The sequence below is a fragment of the Rhipicephalus sanguineus genome, chromosome 10 (assembly GCF_013339695.2).
Source record: "Rhipicephalus sanguineus isolate Rsan-2018 chromosome 10, BIME_Rsan_1.4, whole genome shotgun sequence".
NCBI classification, from domain to species: Eukaryota; Metazoa; Arthropoda; class Arachnida; order Ixodida; family Ixodidae; genus Rhipicephalus; species Rhipicephalus sanguineus.
In genome coordinates, this window is record NC_051185.1 from 25,992,784 (window position 1) to 26,005,933 (window position 13,150).

Below are 13,150 nucleotides of genomic sequence, written 5' to 3' on the forward strand. Positions count from 1 at the left end.
TGCTGTTTTTCTATAAAAAGAATAAAATTTCGGGCTAGAAATATGGTGCACATTCACTTATGGTTAAATCAGCGCAAACAACACGGACGAAGAAGGAGCCACAATGAGCGCTTACTCGCAACTGAAAGGTTTATTAGAAGAAACATAAAAAAATGTGAACTCAAACGAACTGTGCAGTCGCCGCCCATGTAGAAAACTTGCCAACTTGCAAAACGGTAAGAAAGGTAAACAAAGTTGACTAAACAAATTTAGCAACTTAACATTGTAAAGTCAGCACATAGGTATGACAACGTATCTTCAAGGACCTTCAATATACCGAACAACCAAAAAAAGTATCTATCTGCCCCGCCTCCAAAAAAAAAAAAAATGCAGGCCGTTTTCACTAAGTCGCTAAAGCTTGGCACAGTGAAGCACGGGCCCGTCGCTGCTCATACTCTCCGTCGACCGACACGTCTAGCTTCGAGATGCATGGCTTCCTCCTTGGGAGTACGCAGCCAGGCTATGCACTATAGAGTGGAAGTTGCGCGCGATGGCTCAGTCGGTGGGCGTGGCCTAGCTACTGCGCATGCGCGGCTTGGCCAGGTGGTGCGGTATCTGATCGCTAGACGACGCGATGCTTGCTTCCCCTTTCTTTCTATCTTTTTCCTTTCTCTACATTTCTTTCTCTCTCGTTGATCTAACACGAGTCAATCCTAACACGAGTCTCTGAGCGCTAGCAATACTCCGTTTCTCGGTATTTACTCAAGATACGACGTCACTCGCGTGAATGCGATTTCGTAGACTGTAACGCAATCTGCTTCACAAAATATCCTTCAAAATTCGACGTATAACGTGTACCTGGAGAGTGATCACCCGACACACGCTAACCATCAACGTGGTTGTAATCCCGTAAGTTGTTTTTTCCTCGTTGTCATGGATACAAGAGATTCGCGCCGATTTCACTGAATGAGGGAAGCCGGGAAGTGAAGTCTATTTGTGACGCGACTTGGCTTGCTTCTCTATACAGCTTTCTCAGTAGCGAAGTTATATGTCGTAGAAGAGGCGAACAAGGTAAACAAGCGAGTTGTTTACGCTGTCGCTAGAAGACACTTTCCTTAAGTTCGAATAAGCAGGCTCCCGCGAGCTTAAGAAACGCCGAGATGTGAGAATGTTGAATGTTTCTCCAACTGAGGATGTTGGTACAGAGACAGCGCGGAAGTGTCTCGCATCGCAACGGAAGCGCAAGTGCGGTATTGGTTTCCGACTACAACTTTTTCTTCATATATAAAACAGAAAAGTGGGAACGACAAGCGTAAATACAATATGTGACGAGCAAGAAAGCTGTTTGTGCTGTTTCGGATATGGAATATTGTAAACACTCCGGAATATTGCGTTTGTTTCGTAAAATATACACCCTTTTCAGAAGACCGCGAAAAAGCTGAAAATACGTATCGCGGTCTTAGGTGTCAGCTTGTTAGAAGAGTTTTTAAACGCAGAAAGTGTTCTCTACAAAAAAATAAAATTCTCAACACCTTAAAAAAAAACAAATTTTAGCACTTAAAGGGGCCCTGCAACACTTTGTCAGCATGGACATACAACGCTGCCGATTGGTAGTCGAGGCTCCTAAGAACGCGCGAGCCAAACATAATAGCGCAGCACATGGCCTGGAATTTACAATTAATTCTCAAAGTCAGCTAGAAATCGTTCCCTCTTCTTTCTATACTTGATGCCATATACCCAAATGACCGTGCCATGTACTCAAATTCACGACCATTGGCCGAGTTGAGCATCGTAAGCTGCATAGTTCTGGCGGCCGCCGCGGGAGGCCGCCACGTGCCCGCGCGCTCGCTCGCTATCACACTGAAGGTAAGCCATGTGTTCAAAAAAAAAAAAAAAGAAAAAGTGCTCAAGGTCATGATGCGCGCGTGACGTAACTTCTTTCACTCGTGTCAACCCTCCCTGCTTAGCTTCCAATGCAGTTGTCGGGACGAGAGAAGAGAGAAAGCAGTTACAGTGAGCGACAAACCTCTGTAACTACGCTCGTACTTCACGGATTGTAAAAATTTGTGCGGCGGTCGATTCGAGAAGCAATAAACTCCTTTAGTGAAGCCATTCGATGGTTACTTGTTAAAGTATTCCTGGGCCTTTTAAAGTGGAAGTCGATATCTATTGGCATGAAAATAACGTTGACACATGCTTTGAATTAAAAAAAAAATCCCGGGAATCATTGACTTACCTGTCACGTTTAATAACAAACATGTAACCTCAACACTACAAGTATAACAAGTGGACTCTAATTTAAGCGTGTGCGATCTTTATTAAATGTTGCGGTAGAAGTACAATGTTTCGTCTCCTGATGTTGTTACTTTATGAATAATTGTCTTTTGTCAATACGAGAAAAATACGAGTTACCTGTCATTATCCTCGCAAGTGAGTTCTTGCCCGCGTCAGCAAAATTCCTGAATATGTATACGTTGTAAAAATAGGCGACCGCGGTCACTTTAGATCTCTTTACCCTCGGCGAAGGCAATGGAAGTAACAGCACTGAAAGTCCGGCCACCTCAACGCGGTCATTTGGAAGCGACAAAGAAAAAAAGTCATTCTAGACGTAAGAATTAACGTACGAGTAGGTTGGTTGGTTGAAAAACTTTATTTGTTGAAAAACTGTCTTTTTTTACTCCGGTCTTTTTTTTTTTTACAGAAGCAGTCCGGATGTCCTCTATAATAGAAAGGTACACTAAGGAACTCCAATCACTGGACCGCTTCGTTGAGCAATCTTCGCACGTCAAGGAGATCCCTCTTTCTCCTCAATTCAGCGACTGTGTACCCTGAGTTTGTAAATACGGCCAAAGGCGCCGAGAATTGCAGGACAGATTGCGTGCGCCTTATTTTTTTTTTTTATCTTCTTCTATCGATCTAGCTGCTGAACGCGGAAACCTAAAACGATACCAGCATAAAACAGGAAGCGGAACGGACATCCGGAAAGTTTAAAGTTCCTACTCGAAGAAGAGTAAACTCCGAGGAACACTGAACAAGACCAAACTGCAGGGATCCTCTGTTCGTGACGCAGAAATAAATATAAATTGTGTTTCACAGTTCTCGTTAAAGAGGAAGTTTTTTAAACGCAGCGCACAGCTAGTTATGTATACTCCGCTAGCGCAATACAAAACGTAATAAGACAGAAACAAAGTCACCTTGAGGGCCTCCCTTGAAGAACGCAGTACTTCCAAGAAGTGATAACGTTCAAACCCTTTGTGCCTTAAGGGTAAATGAGTTTTTCGGCACTACGCTCACTGCATTGAGGGTGGTAGCGCAAAAATAAAAACAAAAAAAAAACACGAAAAGGCAATGCTGTTGACTTTCGAGAGAGGTAAAAAGAGAAGATGCTTCAAGTTTTAGAGCATCTTTACGAACTCACTGAGAACGCTGTCAATGCCTTTAAGCGTTTTACACCACCCAAATGTTGCCGTTCAAATGGCACGAGCTATCAAAAAAGGAGGAACGGTAGTTTTGGAACTAATTTCGTTTACTTGCTTCCTTGTAATAATTTCCAGAAAAACAAAAAAGAAAGATTTTGCCACGATGACGTGGTTAGAGTTGACAATGTTTGTCATTTTTCTCTGACATTTCGACGACAGCGCTTAACAGCGTCGGTGGCAATGACAAAGCTGTGTTTCTTCATATCTGATGCGTTGTTTAAGTGAAATGAAACTACTCTCTTAGTTGTATAATCTTATTCGTCTGGTATAATTTCTAATTTTTCGTGGCATGCCTCGTCCACGCACGCTCGATTTGGAGCAAAGTAATCATCATATAAATACACATTAATTAAGAAAGGTTGACGTCAACTAGTCAGTCGATGTTTTAAAACTTCTCTCTTTTTTTCTTACCGGGACAGATTCAAAGCATTCTTGCTACCCCGTTCATGTGGGCTTGATCGCAGGCACGCGTTTTGAGGGAACGCAAAAGAGAAAGAAAAAAATTGCGCGTCGTTTCAAAAGTACGAGAGTTAAAATTTATTTTATGAAAAGGATTGAAAGTGATCAATAACACGACGGCCCGCGGCATTTCTGAATTCCTCGTCCCCAAGACTATTCTTCCGCGCGGAGTTTTCTGGATTCCACAAAAGAACACATCACGTGCAGCTGCCGTGAAACGACGCACAGAGCGGAAAATAGTTTAGTTTGGTGAAGCCGTAAGGATGAAACTCATATTGACGTACCTGGAGGTGATAAAGTTTAATTAGACGGTAGGGATTCATCATCAAAGAAGGTGAGGCATGCAAGCACCGGAACAAGCAAAAAAAAGAAACAAGAAAGACGCACGGCGTTTGTACTCTCTGGCTCTCTTCTCGTCTCTGCGTGCCATGCTTTTCACGACGGCATACCTGAAAGCCTAAGCAACCGAAAGCGAAAATATAAGACAAAGGTTGCGTTGGTATTCCCTTATTACCACTGAGGTATAGCTGACGTGTTTTGATACCGGGAAGACAGAAGCTGAGCTTCAAGCGCGACTTTGGGCGTTGGAACTGAATACCCTATTGGATGTCCGTAACCTGTTGGATATGCGTGGGAACGGATCAGATAAACGGGCGTATAAATATGAGCACTACTGAAACATGCACATTATCTGATGGCGACACTGTTATTCAGGTATACGCGCTATGTAGGATCTAAGTCACTTTATGGATAATTGCACAGATATGGCCATATATGGAACCACATTTAGCAAGCCCACATGTGGAAGTATAAATCTTGGGCAGATATAAAATCCTTGCTGGAGGGGACGTTTCGACACGCGGTTCAGTTGTAGCCTTGAAGAAGACAAGACCGCTTGTCGAAACGTTAGCTGCAGCGGCACTCCGTTTTCCACGGATCTCTGAGCGCTTCAAGCTTCAACTTTATTTGGGCAGGTATAATAACTTGTAAGAAAGTGCTTATAATAACTTGTAATCATGGGGTTATAAGTTATTTAAAAGCAATTCGTTAATACCTTTTATCCTCCGATGCCTTGGTCAAAGCTCAAGTGAGCGAGGCTAAGTAAAAGGTGACCCTCTTTGCACGTGAACCGCTGATTAGCACCTTGAAAATTGCGAGTTCGATAAACTTTTTTTTCAAGAACTCCGAGAATGCATTCTGCAATCCTTTTAAGGCGATCCACAAGACTCCATGTGGCCTTGTGACCCTTGCTTACGGCGAGATATCAGAGGACATGGCTACCTTCTTCTGGTTCGTCGAAGACCTGCCTTAAAGGGGTCCTGCAACACTTTTTCAGCATGGTCAGAAAACGCTGCCGATCGGTAGTCGAGGCTCCCGAGAACACGCGAGCCAAACATTATAGCGCAGCACGCGGCCTGGGATTTGCAATAAATTCGCAAATCAGCCAAAAAGCGCTTCCTCTTCACTGGACACAAAATGATGCTTACGGCGTCACAGGCAGGTTCCACGCCATTGGCTGATTTGAACATGGCGCAGTCGGTAGTTACTGCAGCCGCCGCGAGAGGCCGCCACTCGCCCGCGCGCGCGTGTGATCGCACTGAATGTACGCCACGCGTTCGAAGAACAAAAAAAGAAAATGTGCTCAAGGTTAGGAGGTGCGCGCGACGTACCTTCTTCCCCCGTGCCATCACCCCCCCCCCCCTCCCCCCACCTGCTTAGCTTCCAGAGCTTTCGTCGGGGCGAGAGAAGAGAGAAGGCAATTACAGCATGCCACAAATCTTTGTAACTCCGCTCGTACTGGACGGATTCTAAAAATTCTTGCGGTGTTGGATTCATGAGGCAATAAGTTCCTTAAGTGAAGCCATTCCATGACTACTTGGCAGTGTTGCAGGGCCCCTTTAAGCATCTAACTGCTATATTTTAAAGAAAGAATTAGTCTTCCCCTCTCGTGACTTCCCATTCGCTACCGACAACTGGATTGAAGAACAATTGTGTCCATGAACAGTCTACGGGTTTCAGGAGGTTAAGCGCTTTTATCGACCTCAGATCAAAGCCTCGTTATGGCTAGCGCCATAGGTCCATAGCTTCGAACGACGCCCCGGAGATTTTCTCCAGCATTTCTTAGATTTGCTGAGGCACGGCTTGTCGTGGCTTTGTCGACTATCCGGTTTTCGTCAGCAAAGCTGACTGGTTCCCCCGTGTGCAATATCTGCTGATGCTGCAGAGACCGAAACCAGGGGATGTCCAATCAGCCCTCTGTAAGTCATTAGCTTAATGAGGGCGGGCTGTATATCTTCGAAGCGATATACAACGCAATGCGTACGCAGTATACAGACAATCAATAGATGCGGTACGACTGAAAACGAGAGCAGGCGCTATCTCTGGAAACGATTTCGGACAATCATCAGAAAGTGGTCAAAGCTTTGTGTATCGTTATAGTGGAGTATAAACTTACATGCAATTACCGTATGTGGTGGCCGCAGTGGCCCGGGGATTATGGTGCACTGCTGCAGAGCTCGAGGTTTTGGGGATCGAGTCCCGATACTCTAATTATAAAACAGGAAATTGCTTCGCGCGAAATGTTTTGGATGTTTGTTAGTGAAGGCCGCATGGCGGACGACTACCCAGAGCTCTATCTCAAGGGTGTCCTTTTACAAACGATGAGTTGCTTCGGCACGCGTAACCCTAGAATCGGATTTAAATAATGCGCAACAAAAGATACTGACGTGAAAGTTCCCTGCCTATTTCTTCTCAGTTTGCCTGCTACTGGGACTGTTGGAGAATCATTGTTTTTATTTCCTAGATGCGATATTCTTGCCGTAATCATCGCTGAGGTATACATATTTCTGTCAACACGCTCACCAAGTGCGAAGTGCTCACATGCTGTGCTCATGTGCTGAATGCTTAGGGACGCTGCAAGAGGTTTGTTACATGAGAATGCCAAGATAGAAACGGTAAGTTCGTGTTGTACACCAGTCAGCAGTAACAGCTTACGCTGATAATCGCCGTTAATCACCTGATTATTATGAAAGCGACAAAAATTCTTGCTGGTAATTCATACCGCCACTTTAACCTAACTCTGCAGAAATCATTCTTTAACGAACCAGCCATCTGCCTGCTGCCTGAAATTTTTATGCTGAGACTTCCCCTCACTTAATGCTCGGCGTACTGTCGTAAAAAAAGTTTATCTCGTTTTCCAAGGAATAAGTCGTTTAGATGTGCACACAAATCAAAAGTGCACATATTGGACAGTGTCCAAAGCAAGAAAATATAGCAGATTTAACGTGCCCTATGAGAAGTGACATACAACGGAGCTCTTTCGCGAAAGTGAGTAAAGTGACTTGAAATGAAACCATGATGCGAATCAAGTGACTAGAGGCGTAAAGCGGACGTCAATCAATAGGGCGGAAGTGTAAACCAAAATGGCAGAAATACGCCGAAAAGAGAAACCGGAAGTCGAATGGGGCACATCTCGCGCGGATGCTAGAAAACTATTGTGCTCTTCTATGAAGTAAATATTCGACGCAAATGGCTGTAAATTCTTGGCGAAGCCTCGCATAAAATACTTGAGTGTTAAAAGCAAGCCATATTAGACACGGTAAAGCAAAATACTCATTAGTAGCACCGAAGAGAGGGTCGGTAAAACCGAACAGTCCGACGGTAGTTTTTAAGTGAGCACAATTTTCAACGCATAGCTCGTCGGCAACTAAACTAAAAAAGATAGCGGGATGACCCTAAACTGCGAAATAGAAGCGCCCTTTAATTATTGCATAATTAACGAGAACGCGCCGCTCTGAGTAACAAACACCAACAAAAGAAAGAAGTCCCTTTGAACGGTCTTGCTGGGACGTATTGAGAGCTTAAACTTCTTCAACACAGTACGGGAGGAAACGTTTCTCGAAAGGTTTCTTCCTTAATTCAAAATCGACTTTAAATTTCACTTCAGAGCACATTTCAATTTCACTTCAGAGCACATCTGCCTTAGGAGGCATTTAGCGTTCTCGGATGTTGCTTGTCGTAGTGGACCCCTTTCACATGCAGCTGGAAGTAGACGGATATATACGGGAACTTCACTTTGGCTAACCTATCTCCTCGCCATAACGTTCTCTCCTTCGACTTGCTTTCGTGCAGCAGCGTTCTAATCAAGCCAGTGGCCCAGGCTCTTTATGTAACGAATACTTTTTCCCCGATTTATAATGCGCTGATAAAAGTTACTGGCATCAAAAAGCAAGAATTCAGGGAGCACTTAAGACGCTCTAGTACTTCCCTCTTAATCGTGTCCTGCGCGAAGAACGATATGTAGCCAGGAAACTTCACCTCTTATGTCTAGTATCCTGGCTATATCTTGCTCTTTACCCGGTGCTTAATTAAGAGTGTATACTGGAGCGTATCTTGAGAGATACATACATACATACATACATACATACATACATACATACATACATACATACATACATACATACATACATACATACATACATACATACATACATACATACATACATACATACATACATACATACATACATACATACATACATACACGCTATTAGCTTGCAAGGCGTACGCAGTTAAACTCTAAAGATGACACCGATATTGTGACATGCGCCGTAAGACTTTACCTTTAGCATAGGTTCTTGTACCACACGTACATCTTTCACATAACGCCGTTCCATGAATTGATGCGCAAAAGTAACTCCTCCGCTAATATAATTCCTCTCAAACTTCAAGAATGCGCTCCAAAGAAATGATCTTGCACGGAAAGTCAAAGAATGTGCACGACTGACTAACTCGCCGGTAGCAATTCAGTAGTTAGAATATGGACTGCAAAGCGGCTAACGGAAGACCTAAATAAGTATTCTTGCGCAAGTAATACGTCATTCAGATCTATTCGTCATGCTTGTTTTGCGAAGCTGTCTTTACAGGTGCTATTTGGTGAATCGCGTAGTAGTTCTGTCTCGTCTTAAAAAAAAAAAAAAACACCACCCGGTATACAGGAAAGAAGATTACTCTTAAGGGCTCGTTTTCTTTGTTACACAATATTAATGAGCACTAACAGACAATTCCTTGGCGTTATTGTCTGTTAGTGCTCATTAATATTGTGTCTAACACCCGGTATACAGTAACACGTGGCAAGAGAAACAATGAAAAGAAGCAAATTCTCCTTCTTCTTCTTCTGCTTCTTCTTCTTTATTATTATTATTATTATTATTATTATTATTATTATTATTATTATTATTATTATTATTATTATTATTATTATTATTATTATTATACGAGATAAATACCAGATAAATTTATTTACGCAAAAGACTAAAGTTGAAAAGGAACTCGAGCGCCCGTTTCAGCGACGAAACGAGCGAGAATTCCCATGTTCTGAAAGCACGGCGAACGTAAAGCGTAACGAGGCTGCGAGGGGTGCAAATTTCACTTCACAGACCAGATGTTTTTATCCCACAAAGGTCTTTGCTGTAGCGTGTTCTTTTGGCGTGCTTTTCTAAAACAATTTCTTTCTCCAAAAGTTCCCTTAAATCTTTAAAATGGAATGTCATATTAACATAGCGAAGGAAAAAGAGTGAGAGTACTATTTTTATCAAGCTGTCCTATCGCTTCAACGGCAACAGGAAGTTTTCTTTTTCTACCGACAAGAACGTCAAACTCAAGTCATACGCTGAAAAGCAAAATGAACAAAAAAAAGAAAAAAGAAAACAGGATGCAGACACGAAACATATTTTCTGCTAAATATCATATAGATAAAACAAGAAAAGATAGATAACACCGGTAAAGTTGTTTGCCACTATAATGCGCCAGAAAGAGCAGTATCATTATCGTAGTTTGTGTGCGTGTTGAGGGCGGAAAGGGGAGGGTGCGTGGTTGGCATCATACGTGAATCAAAGTGCGTTCTGTCTTTTATCACAAACGGTATTTTCTCTTGTGTCGCACCGTCTATGTCCGCAGAATTCGAAAGGCATGCATCCTGGAACGGTTATCTTGCCTTTGACATAAGCTTGCACACATGTGCAGGAGTTTTTTTTTTTTTTTTTTTTTTCATTCTCCCCGTTGCGTCAATAGGGCAGTTTTTATTGTCATGGTATCACGATCGCGAACCTGCAGCTCAAGTTTCTAAAGCTTCTCCTTTGTTTCGTTGGAGTATAGAGCGAGGTTTCTTTTTTTATTATTCTGCTTCCTCGGACACGATACCTCGCGTGCCTACGCAAATACTTGCTGGTGGGTTGGCAGGAAGAGCGGTTGCTTCAGACGAAGTCATGCGAAAGGGACGGCAAAACTTCTGACATGAAATACTGCTTGCAGGGGAAAGGGGCAGGAGTAAAACAGGTTTCTTTCTTTAACAGAGAAGAAAGAAGGAAAGAAAGAAGAAAGACAGAGCGAGGGACGGAAAATGAACGAAAGAAAGAAAGAAAGAAAGATGGAGAGAAAGAAAGAAGGAAAGAAATTAGGAGCCCTACCCTGTCGGGAAAATGGGGCCAAGCGAAGATTCAAGTTTGAGTGCCTGACCTACAATTTTCTTTCTTTCTTTCTTTCTTACTTACTTTCTTTCTTTCTTTCTTTCTTTCTTTCTTTCTTTCAAGAGAGAGAAATGAAAAAAGAAGGCCGGGAGGTTAACCAGATAACCTTCAAATATGCACATGCTATTATATACCTCTTCTTGCGTTAAATGATAAAGTTTTTAAGAATCACATTTGAAAATTTTAGGCGAAAGAGAGGAAAGTTGAAATAGAACACGAGCGTCCGTTTCAGTGACAGAACAAGCGAAATGTCTGATGTTATGAAAGCAAAGCTGACGTTAGGCCTAACGTGACTGCTCGCGATGCAAAGTCCATATCGCAGCCTAGATGCGTTCCTTCCACAAAGCTTTTTCGCTGTAGCGCGTTATTAGTGCGCGCTGTTTTGAAAGATTTCTCGAATTTCTTTCTTGAAAAGTTATTGTAAATATTTATTCTCCGCAGCTGGAGCACCCGTAATTAAAAAAATAAATAAAACATACTGAGTTGCCTTCACCGACTATTAAAAAATGTCAAGCCTAATGTGAAAAATTCGAGCTCGCGTCATTTCCTTGTGGGGCATCGTTTTGTCTCTCTCTTTCGAAAAAAAAAAAGATATAGTAAAACAATGCTGCGAAATGATATATTTGAAGTGTTATCAGATATTTTAAAAAGTTCAGGTTGCGAGAGTTTTCATGTCATTTCACCTTTCGTATTGATGCCTGTAACATGTACCCGGTAGCAGTCAGAATTCGTACTCAAATATGTTTATTAAACATAAAGAATTTTTTTTCTGGTGACATTTGCTGTGGTTGCTATTAAAAAATCATGGCAAACTAGTCACGTAGAATTGGGGACGCGCGGCTATACACTTCCATGCTTGCGTTGTAACAAAAATGTATAATAAGTACGTTAAGCTGAAGCTTTATATTTATGCTGTACAGTACTAGTAAACTTCATTCACACGCCATAGTTGCATCGTTATGGTCATTGTTGGGGTCGAACTTCGTACGTTCGCCGAATACCTCCATATTGTTACCCGCCCCGCGGCCGGCGTGCCTGCGCCAACACGGAGGCGGTGGTACCGGATGGTGGAACGACGACTGTCTGCTGGTCACAAAGGACGCGAAGACCCACGTCTCCCGAAGGGGTCACTTATGGTACCTTACAGGAGACCGTGGCCTAGCCGGGCTACAGGGACGGAAGGTACACTTGCGCCTTCGCTGTGACAGCCAAAGGCGGCGGCAATGATGCACGGCCTATTGTATTGACGACCCGTCAACGCCTGAGGCCGAACATTCTGGAAACCGGGGTGAAATGGAGCTGAGCGGCGGGCGAGAGGCGGTATTCCTGCGAGGAGGTGGCGAGGAGGAATCCGGGCCTGGTGCGTTCAGCGGCAGCCGACCGGGAGACAAGGAGAGAGTTGCTCCTGCTTTCCGATTGGAGTGTAAGAGTGTTTGAATGGGGAGACAGGGAATAGAGGCAGGGGTGCAGGGACAGGAAAGAGGGAGAAGAGAAACGAATAAACGTCTCTATCCAGATGATGTCGGAGCGGTCGTTTCCTCAAGGTGCCAGCAGATGAAAAGTTCTCGTCTTCGGCTTCCTTGGCGGCAGCAGCAATGTCGCGCAGCCAGCGAGACGAGTGGAAGAAACAAGAAGAACCTAACTGTCATCATCCCATGTAAACAGACATTAATTAATTATTAATTAATTAATTGATTAATCAATAAATAAATAATTTGTTCATTTATATATACCTCAACGAATCCTAGATACATTGCGGTAATACAGTAAAACGCCTGCGAATGCGAAAACTCACTAACCAATTCAACTGCATTACATTTCAATTGGGATTGCGCTACATGGAATTGAGGTTTATTACATTACATCAGGATGAATTCAATGGCAACTGTGGCCCATTGCTGTGGCGAGAACTTAAGTTCCACTACAGATGTAAAACGAACGAAAGGGCTTCTATGCAAAACTAGAATAACTTCGACATATTTAACCGTAATTAACTCAGATGCGAAACTTGCGCCTCTATTAAAAATTGTTGGTTTAACTCTAACTCAAGTTCGCAGTTCTCACTCGAAAACCTGACTCCGGAATTTTGTTTTAATTCGTATTTATTGTTTTGTTACCTCTATTTTCGAATTTCTTATACACAATAACAGTAAAGAAACCCACTAACCAGCGCTGTACTCTGTATAAAGTAAATAATGAAACAAATACTTACTAATAATCTTCAACCTCCTGCGTTTTTATTTAGTAATTGAGGATAATAAAAATTCATTAGGACTGTTTGGCACTACGAACAATAAAATAATGGCAACTTGTCCGTACACGCAAATAACATTGCAAACGTAAGAACTAGGACTGCATGCCAGACCACAACTAAACGTTAAAAAGTAAAAAAAAAAAAGACCATGCATTCTGATGAGCATTGCAGAAAAAGCCCCAGTACAGAAGGTGATCAATCGAGAAAGACTGGTCGAAAAACGGCCATTAAAATTTCACGGCAGCTCTTTGACTGAACTTGCTTTATGAAGAAAAATTAGCCCTCAGTTTCAATATGAAGTCTTTAATGGGTCTAGACGTGAGCTTTTATTCTCTTTTTAATATGTTCTCTTTGGGATACGTCAAGCTATGTTGTTATATTGCTTTCTAAAGGCGCAAGAGAAAAAATTCTTAGACAATGAACAAAAAATTGAAGATCACGTAGCGATATGT

General features: G+C 42.6%; 1 protein-coding gene across 1 annotated transcript in view; it reads right to left on the reverse strand.

The window, feature by feature from the left end:
• LOC125760227 (uncharacterized) overlaps positions 1 to 13,150 on the reverse strand; it is a 63,315-nt gene that overhangs the window by 27,405 nt on the left and 22,760 nt on the right. The gene's annotated exons all lie outside the window — the stretch shown is intronic.